The following is a 16,172-nucleotide window of genomic DNA, read 5'->3' as shown; positions in this document are numbered from 1 at the left end:
TAAAATAGATATTTGATTAGAAGAGTTAAAAAAAAAAGTTAAATGTAGCAGCACTTTTTAAGGGAGCCATTTTATTTTTTAGTGTTTCTCTCTCCTGCTTTATCTTTTTCCCAAATCTTTTCCCACCTTTTTTTTAGAAATATAGCTCATCGGATGTGGAGACACTTAAAAATGGCTTAGCTAAACTAGATAAAAGTGAGTTTTGAAGAGCTATTTTACATAAAAATATGGCTCTTCCATTGGGAATGCTCTAAGGTCCTAGCATCTGGGCAGAGAGTGGCACTTTTGTGGTTCTAGGAACTTCTAGTGGCATTTTGTGAACGATTTCAAGAGACGCGTATGAGTACACTTGGCCGAAACACCATCTCAATTTAGGCACCGATTCCCGATTGGTCCACCCATTGGACCTTCCACCCACGACAAGGGAAAGACTTCACAAATTTTGGTATGCTTTGATAACGCTTTTTAGGACAAAGTTTTCCATTAAGTTGGGTTTTGAAGAAAATTTTCTTTAATATAATTTATAAAAGTGATATGTGTCTTTTTTTTTTTTTTTTTTTTTTTAATAACATGTGAGATGCACATGTTTTTTTAATAAAATTTATTTTAACTTTGTCCTCATGAGCTAGCTCAATCGGCTGTGAATTACGCCTTATAAAGCAGATGTCACTAGTTCGAATCCCCTCTCCCCCTTCCCTTGTGTGGATATGTCACAAAAAAAAAAAAAAAAAAAACATGTACACTCACCTCCAATCTAGATTGGAAAGACTTCTTTAGGACTTCACAAATTTTCCTTAAGGGAAAATTAAGGAAATTTTATCACTTCTACAATTATTCCCAAATTTCAAAAACTCTCAGTTTAGTGAATCGAGCTCCAAATTTTTTATAATATCACATATTCGTTAGGATTTTTCATTAAATCTTGTCAAAATTTTTAAAATAACCATATTTTTTTTTATGATAGAAAATACAATAAAAAATTACAAAGATTCAAGCGTTGGCCAGGATTTAATGAAATTTGTAAAAATACCTGAATCTTTGCAAATTTTTTTAACAAATGAGATATTTTGAGAATTTTGACAAGATTTAATGAAAACTCATAAAGGAGTGGCACATTGCAAAAAATTAAAAGTTAAATACACTAAATTGAGAGATGATTTCAAAATGCGTGAAAGCTCAAAAAACTTTTGTGGAGTTTCTCCTTATTTTAATTACAAAATACTTAAATTATTTTTATCTCTATATCACATTAGAATATTTTTTCAAAAAAAAAAAAAACCCAGAAATCACCCTCTAAAAAATGTTGTCAATCAATTCGAGACCTCTACATTACAAGCATTACCAAATAAGACGACAAAAGGCACTCGAATGTAAAATATTAGGCTGTTATTATGCTTAGAGTTGGAATCAAGATATTGATAAGAACCTACGCTTCTTAATTAGTATGAAGCTAAAATAAGAGAAAATTAAAACATAAACAAAAAATAAGAACAAGAGAGATGATGGCTTTGAGGGAGGTTAGGTGTAACATATCACCCCTATTGACACATAATATTATCCGCTTTTAGCTTTTCCGAACCAGACTTCCCAGAAGATTACTAATCTTGGTACTACTCTCGCGTAAGCTCACTTAATTTCAGAATTTTTAAGAGATCATGACTATCACGGCTTTAAAATGTGTTGATGTCATGAAGGGTGTAAGTATACATATAAGCACATCTTCATTTTCTTATTTAGACAATGTGGGACGCAACATTAGGCCTACACAAATTGCTTTTAACAATTTGCCCCTTTAGGAAAATTTTGGTATTCTAGTTAATGAACCTCTTCTTGCAACTCCTAAAGAAGTTGCATCACCCCTAGTTAATGGACATCTTCTTGCAGTTTCTAAATTTGCACCACCCCTAGTTAATAGCCCTCTTCTTGCAGCAGTTTCAGTTGGACATTTATCTTCAGTTAGGTCAATGTGTATTGGGCCAATGTTTTTTATGGGAACACTACCACAAATACTAGCTATCCGATCTAAATTGCGAATCCTTGTTGCAAGCCCTCCTATGGATAATGTAGGAACTGCTAGATCATCTGTTAAGGCTCTGAGTGACATACCCCATGCTAGAGGTAGGATAATGCCTGCACCAAATCCTTGTTCATGATCAGCAAACTTAGGTGGAGGTGATACTCTTCCTTCATCAGCAACTCCAGTGGGAGGTGATACTCTTCCTTAGTCAGCAACTCCAGTAAGCGATAATTTTCTTCTTTCATCAGCAAATTCAGGAGGAGGTGTGTGATCTCGCTCATCAACCAGCAAAAATCAACAACCTTCTCAAAGTGAAAGGGTTGGATGCACAAAAAAAAGAATTCCGTCACCATCCAATCGTGCCAACGGATCAGAAAAAGGCAGCAGCCCACAACCCAATCTCACCACCCAGTTCAGTCAACACCAACAATTCAAACATAACACCTAACTACCACCAGACTGAAAAAATAAAAAATCCAATCTTTTTCAATCCCAGCCATGCACAACTACCACTTTCATCCCAAGCCGGAAGCCATATTTCCCCAGCCCCAACCGCAGATCCACAAGCTAACGTTGCTCAAAGAGATTCACCATTGCCACCGTCACAAATCCAAAGCACCACCGCGCTAGTTGAAGACTCACAACGTAGCTCTTATCCAATCATTTCCCACCAATTTGCCCCGCCATGACGATCGTTCTGCATCACATCCCAACCAAAGCTTGTTTGTGGCTAAAAAAATGAGAAAGAAGAAAAGGAAATTTGTTTCCTTTGTTTGGAGCAGAAAACTAAAAAAAAAAAAAATAAATAAATAAATAAATCTTAGTTTTGGTCATAGGTCAAACGTAGTGGAGGCTAGCAAGATAAAAAAAATAATAATAAAAAAAAAAAATAGACAGGAAAAAGGCCACTTGGTCTACTAATATTTTTATTATTTATTATTTTTGTTATATGTTACTAATATGCATATTAGATTCCAGGAGCAAGATTATTTCAAGAACGGGATTTTGGACCTTGAGAACAAGGTCCTCTTAAAGGGGAAATGAATGTTACGAAAATGGAGTTTTATGCGGAATAATTATTAATAGTATGATATATTAAAATATATGATACCGTATAATATTTTATTGTGTTTATTTTTATTTGATGTTGTCTTTATTTATTTCTATGTAAGAGTCTTGATGACTCAGCCCTAGTTTATATTCCAATAAAAGCTAATGACTTTACCCTATAAAATATTGTAATAGTTTGTCTATTTAAATGCCATTATATTATGAATAAAGCAACTAGAAAATTAATCAAAACTTTATGTTTGAAAAAGTTTTAGGTTCTCTTCAACAAATTTAAAGCGTCTAGATTCTCTCAAAACTTAGTAATTTATCATATTATATTTATGTAAAAGTATTCACGTAACAATATAGTAGGGTATTATCGTATTACCATGAAAAAGATGTCGTTTCTATTTTTATTTTTAATTTTTTTCTTTTAAAAAATGATTATTGGCTATTAGACTTATTAATCGCTAACTGCCACTTAAACTCCTAGGCGGTTACGGTTAGCGGTTTTAGTCAATCACCGCTAACTGTAACCGCCTTTTCACCCTAATGAAAATATGTGTCTTTTGTTGAAATGCAAGGAAAGTAGAGAAAATATTAAAGAACACACAAAATGGAAAAGAAACCACAAAATATTGGTGGATTTAGGGCTTGTTTAAAATTGTGTTTAAGGAGCCTAAATGTGTGTTTAATACTTAGAAAGTCCGTTTCAAGAAAAAAGTAGTTATTTGGTAAAAAAATTAAAAACGTTTTTAAGGGTCTAAAAAACATAAAAATAGCAAAAATGCACTTTTGGCAAAAGCTTTATTTTTAAGCATTTGTTAAAAAAACGCTTTTTGACTTAAAAACACTATTTTTCAAACGCAATTCCAAACAGATTCTTAGGTAATAATATTTTTTAGCCTATATTTAAAATGGGTTGAAATGAAAATCATTTTTTAATTGAAAAATATAGTTTTTTTTTTTTTTAGATAATTGAAAAATATAGTTAGATTATAGGGAAAATTACAGTTTACCCTCAAAGTTGACAGCGTTTTTCAATTCAAACACTAAAGTTTCAATTTTTGCAATCCACCCCCACAAAGTTCCAATTTTTTTTTTAATTCGACCAATATTATCCCAAAATTTTCATATTGCCTCTAATTTTTATTTTTATTAAGAAAAAAACTGAATTTGAGGGTGCATAAATGGTCAGACGGCGTAGCCACCTCGAATTTTTTTTTAAAATTTCTTATAAAAATTTTAAAAATAAAAATTAGAGGCAATATAGGAAGCTTTTGATACAATTGGTCAAATTACAAAAATTTGAAACTTTGAAGGATGAATTGCAAAAATTAAAACTTTAATATTTGAATTAAAAAACGCTTTTAACTTTACCAGAATTCCCTGTAATTTTTCCAAGATTATAAAATCATTGATGTGGAGCAGAGGCATCGACATTTCACGTCGAGGGTTCAATACTGTATCACTGAAGAGTGGCAAGTCATCTACTCTTCTTCTCTTCTCACTCTGCAGTTGGCTTAGCGAGAAAATTTCAGGTAATTTCTGTTTGTATGTTTCCCCTGTTATCTGGAAATCCTACAATTGCTTTTCAAGGTTGCGCCTTTATTTTTTTGAGGGTTCGATAATGGGTAGGAGAGACTATCCCTGTCATGGATTCTGAATACATATATCATATATATGCGACTGCCGACCAAACATGAAGCTTAAATCAATTCTCGTACTGCATTCTTGATCACTGTTGTTTATATCCAAATCTCACATACATCATGAATCCCAATTTCCAGAATGGGAAACTGATGCATTGGATGTTTGCTTCTATAGGGCCTAGATTGGAGTGTTGGTTTTAGTATCTAATGTGCATTGAATGATGTCATATGTTTAATACTATGTTATTTTTCATCTAGGACTCAATTTGCAGTCTCCAAGTTATGTTTTGTATATGAAAGCATGAATTTTTTCCGGTAATAATTGGTTGCTGCTTTTCCCTTTAGCCGGCCGTTGCTTTTACATCATCCTGTGAATGGCGAACGATGAAGAAACTAAGTGGCAGATCCTGGTCTAATAACTGCCCAGTTTACTACTGCTGGTGGTTATGTGGCTGGAGATGTTGTTCCCTTACTCATCTGAGTGTCTTCCTTGCCATATTTTTATTCATTTTAGTCAATGTTGTAAAATTGGAGAAACTGACTAAACTTGTTTCACTTGTAACTTGACCTTAAAAATGTTTCAAATGGTATGTATGCAATGATAGAATATAGATTTCTATGACAATAAGAGGGTGCAGTTTATCAAATAGGTTTTAGCTTCATCATGTGCAGTAGAATCTTCATTATTGAGTTTTGTTGGATTCTCTAATCTTTTTAGTTTTAATTTTATTTTTATTTTTGCATTTGAAAATGGTTTAGACCCAACTAACACACCTAGAGGGGGGTGAATAGGTATTCTAAGGCAAATTTTACCAATTGAAAGTAGTTGATGCGAGTACACCAAGCAATATCAATCAACAAAAATTAACAATATAAGAGCAGGAAATAAATAGATAATGCACAGGGATTTTTGTTTACGAAGTGAACTTTTGAAGAACTCTTGGAAAGAAAAACCACTCTGGAGGCACACAGCACCAACAAATTCTACTATAGAAGAAAATTATTATAACCTGTTTAAAGTATTTACAAAAACCTTTGTTGACTCAAAGTACGGTTTGTAATTCCATGAGTGAGACACTCAATTTCCGTTACAAAGCGGCTTCAGAACACTAGCCTTCTTCTACAGCGACTTGCAACGAATGAACTCGTTTGCTTTCTTGAACTTCAACTGCTTTGATGAGCTCATAAGCAAAACACCGACACTTACATAAGGATTAGGGATTCATGGTGGTTTGGTAACGAGGAGAGAACTAGGAAAGTTTAAGCTCTAGGAAGGTTTGGGCTTTCTCTCTCTTCAGGATTTTCATGTTTTCTCTCCATAACCTCTCTCACTGAAAAAATGTGCAAAACAAGGTATTTATAGGTAGGGTAAACAATTTGGATTTTAGGTTCAAATTTATTGAACATGATAGCTGTTTGCTTTATTTAAGGTTTATGTTAACTAAAAAATTAATTCATTTATTGTTATGGTTACATTGACATAATTATGCTCAACTAAGTGTATATCATTCTTTTGGGGGTGGCGGGTGTGAAGGCACGTGAAAGAAACTTTTTTTTTTGGGCTTGATATTCGTTTTTAATGTGCATCTTATTATATTTTAACGTCTTTAAATTTTTAAGTTATGTCCACTTAGTTTGGTGCTAGCTCAAATGGATATCGAGTTTAATGCTTGCTAGGCCTATGTCTCTATAAATTTTTACTAGGCTGTGATGTTGCATGCTAGCAAATATGGTGTTTTGATTATCTTTGTTTTTAATTAGCTATGAGGAAGTGGAGTTCTTATCAAAATGCAGGGCACTGTCTTAGATGCCTGTATTTGTGCTTGCATTTAAGTGGCTGCATTCACAATGCTTTACCTCTAGATGATATGTGAAACTTGATGGAGCCAAGTAAGTCCAAGATATGTTCAAATGTGGTCATATTTTATTTGACTTGGATGTTCTCATTGTCGATATGCTTGGACCTACAGTGTAAACAAGTTGTCTGATGCAGTCATAAATTGGAAAGAACTTAGTATACTTAAGTAGAGTATTCTCTTATATATATTCCTTTGTTTCTTTTGGAAAGAGTACTAGCAGGTCACCCTCAAAGATTATGCACAATTAATGTCTTAGTCGCTAATTGTAATGTTAGTGAAGAGGTGCTCCTAATATTGAGCAATACGATTTTACATAGGAAGCATCATCACCAATGTTATGGGTGTGTTTGGCAATGGACTTGTGTAGTGAATTTTTGATTGGATGTGATTGATGTCATATAAAGTAAATAGAAGTTTTGAAATGTTGTGAGTTGAATGTTTTTCAAAAAATTGGGGCTTATGCAAGTCCATTGCCAAACACACCCTATATAGTTCCTTGACCATTTTGGTGGGATTTGTGCCACTAGCTGCTTTGGATCACCGTCACAGCATTTATAACAGGGTTTCTGCTAAAATGGTGCTCATCATTCAACAAAGACATTTCAAGATTAGACATTTAGATTAGGATTAATGGAAACTTGAATTTGTCTACGCTTGGAATTATAGATTTTTTATTTTTATTTTTATTTTTAAAAATAAAATAAAACAAAAGTTTTAATGACAGTGTGCTTCTGTTTTAAGTCTATTTTCAATTCTAGTCAGCCAGCTTGAACTATTTCAGAGTTGGCTTCTGTTTAAGTTACAAATGCACATTGTGGGTTTTTGTTAAAGTAATGGTTAAGTGGCTAAATTTATCTCTTCCTATCAGCTTAATCTTTTAGGACAACTGGTGATTTAACATGGTATCAGAGCCAAAGGTCCTAGGATAAATCCTTGATTCTGTCAATTCCCCCCATTTAAATTAAATATTTCACGTATTGGGCCTCACCTATTAAAAAGGGAGTTTGAACTCATACGTGAGGGAAAATGTTAAAGTAATGGTTAAGTGATTAAATTTACTTCTTCCTATCAGCTTAGCTTTTGAGACGACTTGTAATTTAACAATCTAGAACCCAAGACTACAATCTCTATCTTGTGTGCTCATGGGCCTAAATTTTGAATTCAGAAACTAAATGAGATGTCTGTGTTTTCATCTGGTTTATTCTCTTCTACTTTTTAACTGATCAAGTTCTCTTTGAATACCATACCTCTTACATCTTTGATGTTGGAATACTGTTCTTTAAAATTATATGCATTTTAGTCCAGATTACGCTGTCTTTTATGAATGAAATGGAGAGAGATTAAATAAATATGCTCTTCAGGGAAGATGAAAGAATTCGTGTTTGTTTGACCATATTAAAATCATAATCTTCTTTGGTGCCAATCTTCTTGAATGTATCTTTGGCTCCACAACGGCCGCCGCAGATGGGAAGCAACTAGATTTACCACCATCACGTGATGTAACTTCTCCTTTGGCTTAAAAAGCTTTTAACGTGATGTTGAAGAGGATATTGAAGTGGCACAAAGACGGCAATTGATGTGATGGGTGTTCTGGATTTTTGTGGACGTATTGGTCAGAGGTGCAAAAGGAAATTATGCTGCTGGTCTTTGGGATCTTGAATTTGACATTTATTGAAATAGAGTCGTTTTTTTTTTAGAGAATGATAATATTGTATATGGATAGTTATGATTCATGAAATGCATTAATATTCTCAGGTAATGTTGTATGTGATTATGAAATATTGAGAATAACCCTTGTATAAATTATCTAAACCACATATTCTTTATAATTGTAAAATAGAGTTCATAACTAGTATAAAAGTTGAATGTTTTTTCTAATAGGGCTATAACATATAAGTTATTATTTAGTGAATGACCTGTTGTAATCATTGAACGGGAAATTTCTAGTTAGTTTATGTTAGTGCATTTGAAGTACATTGAACTAAACCGTGGTAAGGATGGGAGTGGGATAGAGGTGTATTATGTAGCATTACATTACTTTAAATTACTGTTTATGAGTAAGGCTACATACTATACTCATTCCGCTCTAGTCTCACTGGGCTAATAAGCCATTGTTGGTTATTGTGGTGATAAGTAATAACAGCTTACTTGAAAAACTTATGGGTCGCCCAAATACTGTTTTATAAGTAATTCTACATTGGTATTGATACCAATGCAGAATAAGGAAGATATTTGGACCATACTGATGGTATGTATTTGCTGCAAGTTATTACTTTTTTTTTTTTTTTTTTAAATTGTTTGGACCGTTACGAGACCTCTTTATTAATTTATTTGTCTTCATTGTTTGTAGAATAATTCTACATCCCGCCTAATCTACCGATTGATGAGATTAGACGGGTAGCCTTCATGAACTTTGGTAAAAAGAGAAAAGTTTTCAAGCATCGGGTCAAAAGATCTCTTAAAATTAAGGAAGGTGATACCCGTGAAAGCATTATTTAGACGGTGCCAAACATCGAACAATTCGACGCTAAGGACATTGAATGCAGCATCAACACATGGTTGACGCCGAAAAATAAGGTAGCTCTTCTCTCTGTCACGTATTATATTGTATGTCCTAGAAGAACAAACTATATACTCACATATTAATACTATAAATTGTGTAGGATAGGGCAGAAAATAACAGGCAAATACGAAAGCTGCACGCATTTCCACCCACCTCTGAGTTGAAGAGCTATGCCAGAGTTGCCAAAAAGCTTATGTTGTTTTCAATTAACTTAAGTTATTAAGTTATTAATTACAAATATATATATTAAGTTATTAATATTTGTAATTAACTTTGTTTATGTTTGTTTTTGTAGGAGAGAAACACAGGGGTAGCACCAACCCGAGCAGTTGTTTTCGAGGTAACGCACACGAAAAAGGATGGCACCGCGGTCAATACGAGACCCAGGAAAAAATTGTTTGTGCTCAACTTAAGGATTTAATTTGTGTGTTATTGTATTTACCATATTGAAATATGCTAAGTCTTAAACGAGACAATTAGTAGGTGTTTAACACGTTTAATATCTATAGGACGAGATGAAGGAGCTGATGCCACAGGACACTACAACAACCTCGGTATCGACACATGGATCGATACGATGGTCAGAAGATGACGTGTGCGCGAGGGCAATGGAGAGGCCAGAATACTTCGGCTGTGTCTGAGGAACAGGACCTGGGCCTCTACCAGTCAGATCCAACTGTCGCTCCTCTTGGTCATCGGCACCACCCTCACAGGATCCTATACTACTACTGCAAATTGGTGTATTGATGGCGCAGGTGGGTGCACATCAAGAACGGATTCTGGCACAAGAACAATAGATGGCCGTACTACAACAACAGATGGAAGCACAACAACATATGGCCACACAACAGGATAAGATTTCAGTGATGTGGCGGATGCTTGAAGCTGTTATGGTGAGTACAAGAACGAGCAACCCATTTTCTGTGCCAGACAGTCTCCCAGTTGTGTGAGGTTGGGATCATCAGTTGCCAGTCGACCAGGTAAAGTTTTATACTGGTTACGTCTCTATAACCACAAAGTATGCGTTTACATTTTCATGCTTGGAAATGCTACTTGCACATTGTACATATTTCTGAACTAAATTTGCGTAATACATTTGTAACGACATAGATGTAGGTGATCAGCCATTAAGGTCTCAAGAAGAAGCTGCAGCTGATGTAGTAGGCGATCCCATGCGTCAGGCTTCACATAATTCTTGTGGATCACAACGTATGTATGGATCCTCCTCTCTATGGCACTAACTTGTACTTTAACATAGCGACATGTTTTTTAAGCTCGATCTTATTCACATAAATCATTTTAAATTTATTTGGCTTAGTTAATAGCTTTACCCTTATTTAATTTAAGATATTACTTTTCTTTCTTATCATTTGCAGTTCATCGTTAAGTGACGTTGTTGAGAAGTCAGATTGGGGTTTGTAAGGCCGAATGGTTTTTTTGTAATGGTATGTTATTGCTAATGAAACAACGCGACAATTTCTTTCATTACTTCTCTATTTTAAGTTATGTATTTGTATGGACTTTAGAATTGTATCAAACATAATGATTGTGACAACGTATTTTATTCTATTAAATGTGTGGATGCATGATTACGACTTCGAAAGTGATTGAAGTTTGCATTATTAACTTTGAGTGTTCAAATGGTACAATTTTATGTAAATGTTTAGACTTGTGTTTGAACTTGAGTTGGACGTGAGTTTTGATATTGAGATTATGAGTTTTGGACTTGAGTTATATATTGTTATGAGTTGGGGAGTTTAATTTGGAACTTAAAGATTATATATTTGTATAGAGTTGAGATTGTATAGCAGGTGTTGTATGTATGAATGTTTTGAATTTTGTATATCAGGTTTTGCAACATAAAAAAAATTATAATAATATATTAATTTTTTTCCCCATTTACTATTTTAATGTCATTTTGAGGCTAAACAACACTAAGTTTAGTGTCGTTTAGCCTCAAAACGGCATTAAATGGAAAGTGTCGTTTTACTATTCAAACATCACTTTTCATTTAATGTCATGTGAACAGTAAACGACATTATTATTGATTCTTGACCCCATGTCACTAAAATTCACCCGTCACTAAAGGTGTGTTTTTGTAGTGAGAAATCAAATCAAAATGTGGTTCTTCACAAGTGAAGTTCCCATCATTCGAAAATATTAAATGTTTCTACAATTATATGCACGCATCTCTGAAACCTTAGCCACAAATTGTATGTAAACCCTTTCCCTTGGCTTTATTTATGACTTCCAAAATTCAATATCCATACATTTGGAAAATGTTTAACCTCTCATTATTCTTAAAAGAATATTTCCATACTATTTTCTAAACTAATTTGATCAACAAAGATGGAATGAACAACCCGTAATGCAAAGATGAAATTTCACAGCCCAATCCCAATTTGTATGAACTATATAGCAAGCCACAAATTCAGCTTCTTCCAAGTAGACTTCAGTGAATGACACGCGCGGCACTCTAAACACCTCTACCTTGTTTGCCCACTCTGTGGAAGGGAAAAAAATGCAAAATTAGTTCATGTGGTTTACCTGATTTGTAATTAGCTTTTTGTGATATCAAAATGAACTCAAAGGTCTTTGAAGTATGTAAAAAAAAAAAATTAGTCCCTACAACCAAATTTCATTCACTGACTTAACAGATTATAATAGTGTGAAACGTTAAAGTCAATAAAATTGTAATATTTGTCCTATTTAAGTCAGTATCATATTAGCAGAATCTGTTAAATGAAAGAAATTTGATTATAGAGACTAAGAGCCTGTTTGAAATTACGTTTGAAAAATATAGCTTTTAAGTCAAAACGAGCTTTTGGGCAAAAACTTCATTTTTAAGCTTTTGCCAAAAGTACGTTTTGACCATTTTTAGGCTTTTCGGACCTTTAAAAACGCTTTTAATTTTTTTATCAAACGAGTACTTTTTTATTCAAACGGGCTTTTTGAGTGTTAAAAGCACTTTTAGGACCCTTAAACGCAATCTCAAACAGGTTCTAAATTGTTTTTTGGCATACCTCATGGACTTTTGAGTTCATTTTGATACTCCAAAAAACTAATTGTAAATAAGGTAAACCGTAAGGGTTAATTTTACATTTTTTTTCCTTTGTGGAAAGAGAAAATAATTTGTAATTGAAGATGGGAAATTGCCTTCAGGTGATCTGAAATTGCCCTTTTTTATTTTTTCTAATTGACGTAGGGAAATTACTTTCAGGTGAGTAGTGAAATTGCCTCCTTTTTTTCCTTGATCTGAAATTTCCATGAGGTGAGCAATGCTATTCAGGAAGGCAAGGGGCAGGAAGCACATAGATGAAAGGAAGTTTCTCTTCTTTCTAGATGATCCTGCCTTGTACTTCAAGCCGTGTGGACCTGCTGACTTGACGATCAAGCAATCTTATTGCTGAAGCTAAATAACAGAAGGATGGTAATGTAAATTCAGGTCTGAAATGTTGAAAGAGGATTGCATAGAAGTTTAATCATTAAGGATTATCACAACACCCTATAAATATCACAACACCCTACACCACCTCTCACCATCACCACAACTTCCCTACAACACAAAGAAAGAGAGGTTTTTTCTCATTCTACCTTCTTTTCCCCTGTTTCTAATTCTCCTCTGCTTCATTGCTTCTAACACCATTGTTAATATAGAAGATGAAGCTCCTAGCCTGTCTTTGCAAGGGAGGCCACAAAAAGAAACAAACCACTTCTTCAGTTCAACAAGCTTATCCCGAAGCGAAAAGAGGTCGAAGTAACAAGAGCAATAGAGCCAAAGATGGTGAGATGGTTGTCTTTGCAGGAGCTGCTGTAGCTGTTGCAGCCAGTACAGGTGGTGGCTGCGGTGGCGGTGGAGGTTGCGGTGGCGGTTGTGGTGGTTGAGCTTAATGAAACCTTATGCAATTATCTTTCACTTAAGCCAAATTAAATGTTAGCCTTAGCCTTATGGGAGTCAAAATATAGAGCTTCTTATTATGGTCGAGTCATAAACCTAAATTAAGTTACAAGTCTATACATACGAATACATTATACATGTATATCTAATGTGCATGATTTCACGTTGTGGGTTCCTTGCACCAAAACCGAATAAAGACTAGTTGCATTTTATATAGGATTTATACTTTTGGGTTTAATGCTGCCTACTGAAAACCTATGGCAGTGCTTGTATTTATAATTGTAATTGAGTTTATAAGATATAGTAGTCTGCTTTTTGGAGCTCCGTGAGATCAAATTCTTGCCAAGAAAGACACAGCATCAAGAGGTTGATTCGATTTTCTGACATCTAGGCAACAAGCCCAATCAAAATCTGAAAAAGGCAATAAGTTGGCAGGTTGCAGCCCACTTATGCCTTGCCAAGAGCCGCCCGCTGCTCCCTAGGCCATTGATCCATTACTAGTTTACAGTTTTTGGGTACTAATCATTTTCACGGTCCAACGGTTTCAAGTTAGATTAGCCTCTTCAACTGGCCCTTTCTTTCAACTCAGCTCAGCCGACCAGGTGAGACGATTCATTACTAATTTGTATACGATATTCAGGTCAAACCGACTTTTCATTGGTCCAAAGGTTTTGGGCCATATTAGCTCATTCAACTAGCCATTTTCTCTCTGAAAATATAAACTAGACTCCAAGAATACACTGTGAGGGGGGTGAATAGGTGTTTATCACAAAATAAGTGAAATAAAAAATAAGAAGCAAGCAATAATCAATCACCAAAATATGTAAAACAATAAATCACAGAGGCACATATATTTTGGTGACAAAGAGGAAACGTTTTAGAAAACTCTCTAAAAGTAAACCCTCTTCAAGGCAACCAAACCTTGGAAATCAATAAAAGAAAATCCAGATTACAGACGCAAGGACAGTTACAACCTTTTACAACTCCTGGGCTCTATAAGATCAATAAGCTTCCCGCCAGTCTCCTAACTCGACAATATTCTTGAAGTAATTCTCCTTTATTGGATCCTCCGGTAGACTTCTTATCTTAGATGAACGAATTGACATCTCAAACACATCAACACTCTTAAGAGAAAATATTTTGAAGTTCTGAATACTGATAATCCTCTCTTAGCACAATATAAAATTTTTCCTCTTAGTTGCTTAGAAAAATCGTGCTCTATAGAGTCCTATATATAAGCAACTGAGAATTAGGTTTCCTTGCTGAAGTAGAAAACCTTATTATGACAAATCTGCAATAGCGTTCCACATTTGAACGGTAGATGGTCTCATACGAATGGAACTAGGGTTTTCTAGAAATTCAAGTTGAAGTTGGAAAACCCTAATGCAGCAACAAACAACTATTCTACGGTTTCCTTAGATTTAGTTGCCCATCACTTATATCCTCTCTATAAATAGAGGTCTCTATAATATTTAAATCATAGTACTATAAATAGTCCTTTCATGCTTTTGCTCTCTCTCTTCACCTATCCTGGTACTATTATCGCATAAGTTCGCTTAACTACGGAGTTCTGATGGGATCATGATCATCACGGCTTTAAAACGAGTTGTTATTATGAATGGTGTAAGTATAAGCACATCTCCATCTTCATACCTAAGCGAGAGAAATAAGAGAAGTTTCTTTTTGGGAAACATATAAAAAAGCCTCTTGAACTAACATCTATTTTTTAAAGAGGCTCATAATCAAAAGGTGCTGAAGTAACCCATCAAATTACCAAAGTGTATCAAAAATGCCACACTTTTTTTTAATATTCCTATAATGCCCTTATTGTTTTAAAAAATAAAATAAAAAATTAATAAAATAAACAACTATTTTTTTTAAAAAAAAAAAGAAAAAGAAAAAAGGAAAGCGGTGGCCCTTTTTTTTTTATTTATTTTTTATTTTTTATTTTTTTAATTTTATTTTTATAAAAAAAATTCCTTTTTTGTTTTGTTTTGTGTTTTTTTTTTTAGTTTAATATGTTTATATTTTTTATTAAGAATGGCACGTGTCACGATTTTTATTGGTGTTGACGTGAAATTTAACAGAACTCGACTCTAGGGCCTAATTTTTTTTTTTTTTTTTGGCATATCCCATGAATCTCTTATTTCACTTTCATACGACATGAAACGATTTGTAATTTAGGTCAACCATAGGGTTTGATTTTGTATTTATCCATATTTTTTATACTGTATGAGTGATTTGTAATTTTGACAAACTAGAATAGTTATTTTTTTTATTCCTTTTCTTTTTTTTTTTTTTTAATTTTTTGTATTTATTTGCCAATTGTGTTTTTTTTTTCATTAAAAAATAGTTTTTTTCTTATTAACTTTTATTTTTATTTATTTATTTATTTTTTATTTTTCGTTTCTAAAAGAATATGAGTATTATAGGAATATAAAAAAATGTGGCCTTTTTTATACACTTTGATAATTTGATGGACTACTTTAGTACCTTTTGAACATTATGGAGCTCTATTGCAAATGACCGTTGGTTTGGGGTGTTTTTTTTTTATATTTTTTCCTTTCCTTCCTTTGTTTTTTAGAAAGTAATATCCACCTAGGACTAAAAGAGCACTAGGAGAATTCCAGAAGAGCACATAGCATTCTCTATTTTAATTAGAAACGCTAAGTGTTCTCCTATTGTTTTCCTAATCTTGGGTGGATAATATTCTTAAAAAAAAAAAAAGAAGATGGCCCTTATTTTCTCACAAGGTTTTTAGAAAATAATATTCTCCTAGGACTAGGAGAACATCTAGCATTCTACAATTTTAATTGAGGATGGCACGTCCTTTTAACCTCTTTTTTTGATGGGGTACTTTCATGCCAAAATATTTTCTATACGGATTAGAATCTTCAAAAAGAGAAAAATGTAAATTTAGTCCATATGGTTAAACTGAGTGCAAAAAGTTTCAAGTGGTATAAAAATGTTTTGAGAGCTTTAGGTGGTATGAAAATTAAAAAATATGTCACTGCTCCCAACTTCTATCTAACTTTTGTTTTTGTTTTTTTGTTTTTTTTTTTTTGTTTTTTGTTTTTTTGTTTTTTTTTTTGTTTTTGTTTTTGTTTTTATTTTATGAAAACTCTTAAATGCT

General features: G+C 33.5%; 1 long non-coding RNA gene across 7 annotated transcripts; it reads left to right on the top strand.

Annotated features, from left to right (window-relative positions):
• Positions 1-4,510: 4,510 nt before the first annotated feature.
• Positions 4,511-10,626, top strand: LOC132176657 (uncharacterized). 7 transcript variants are annotated; one of them, XR_009439556.1, is made up of 8 exons: positions 4,511-4,608; positions 6,481-6,609; positions 8,043-9,155; positions 9,242-9,336; positions 9,437-9,537; positions 9,651-10,121; positions 10,252-10,350; positions 10,518-10,626. It is a non-coding gene; the product is annotated as an uncharacterized LOC132176657 (long non-coding RNA). The 7 variants fall into 7 exon arrangements; XR_009439557.1 differs by lacking the exon at positions 6,481-6,609 and having other exon boundaries at positions 8,929-9,155; XR_009439558.1 differs by lacking the exon at positions 6,481-6,609.
• Positions 10,627-16,172: the final 5,546 nt, after the last annotated feature.

The sequence above is a fragment of the Corylus avellana genome, chromosome ca3 (assembly GCF_901000735.1).
Source record: "Corylus avellana chromosome ca3, CavTom2PMs-1.0".
Lineage (NCBI taxonomy): Eukaryota > Viridiplantae > Streptophyta > Magnoliopsida > Fagales > Betulaceae > Corylus > Corylus avellana.
Note: the sequence above shows the minus strand (reverse complement) of the source record. Positions and strands in the feature narration are given on the sequence as shown.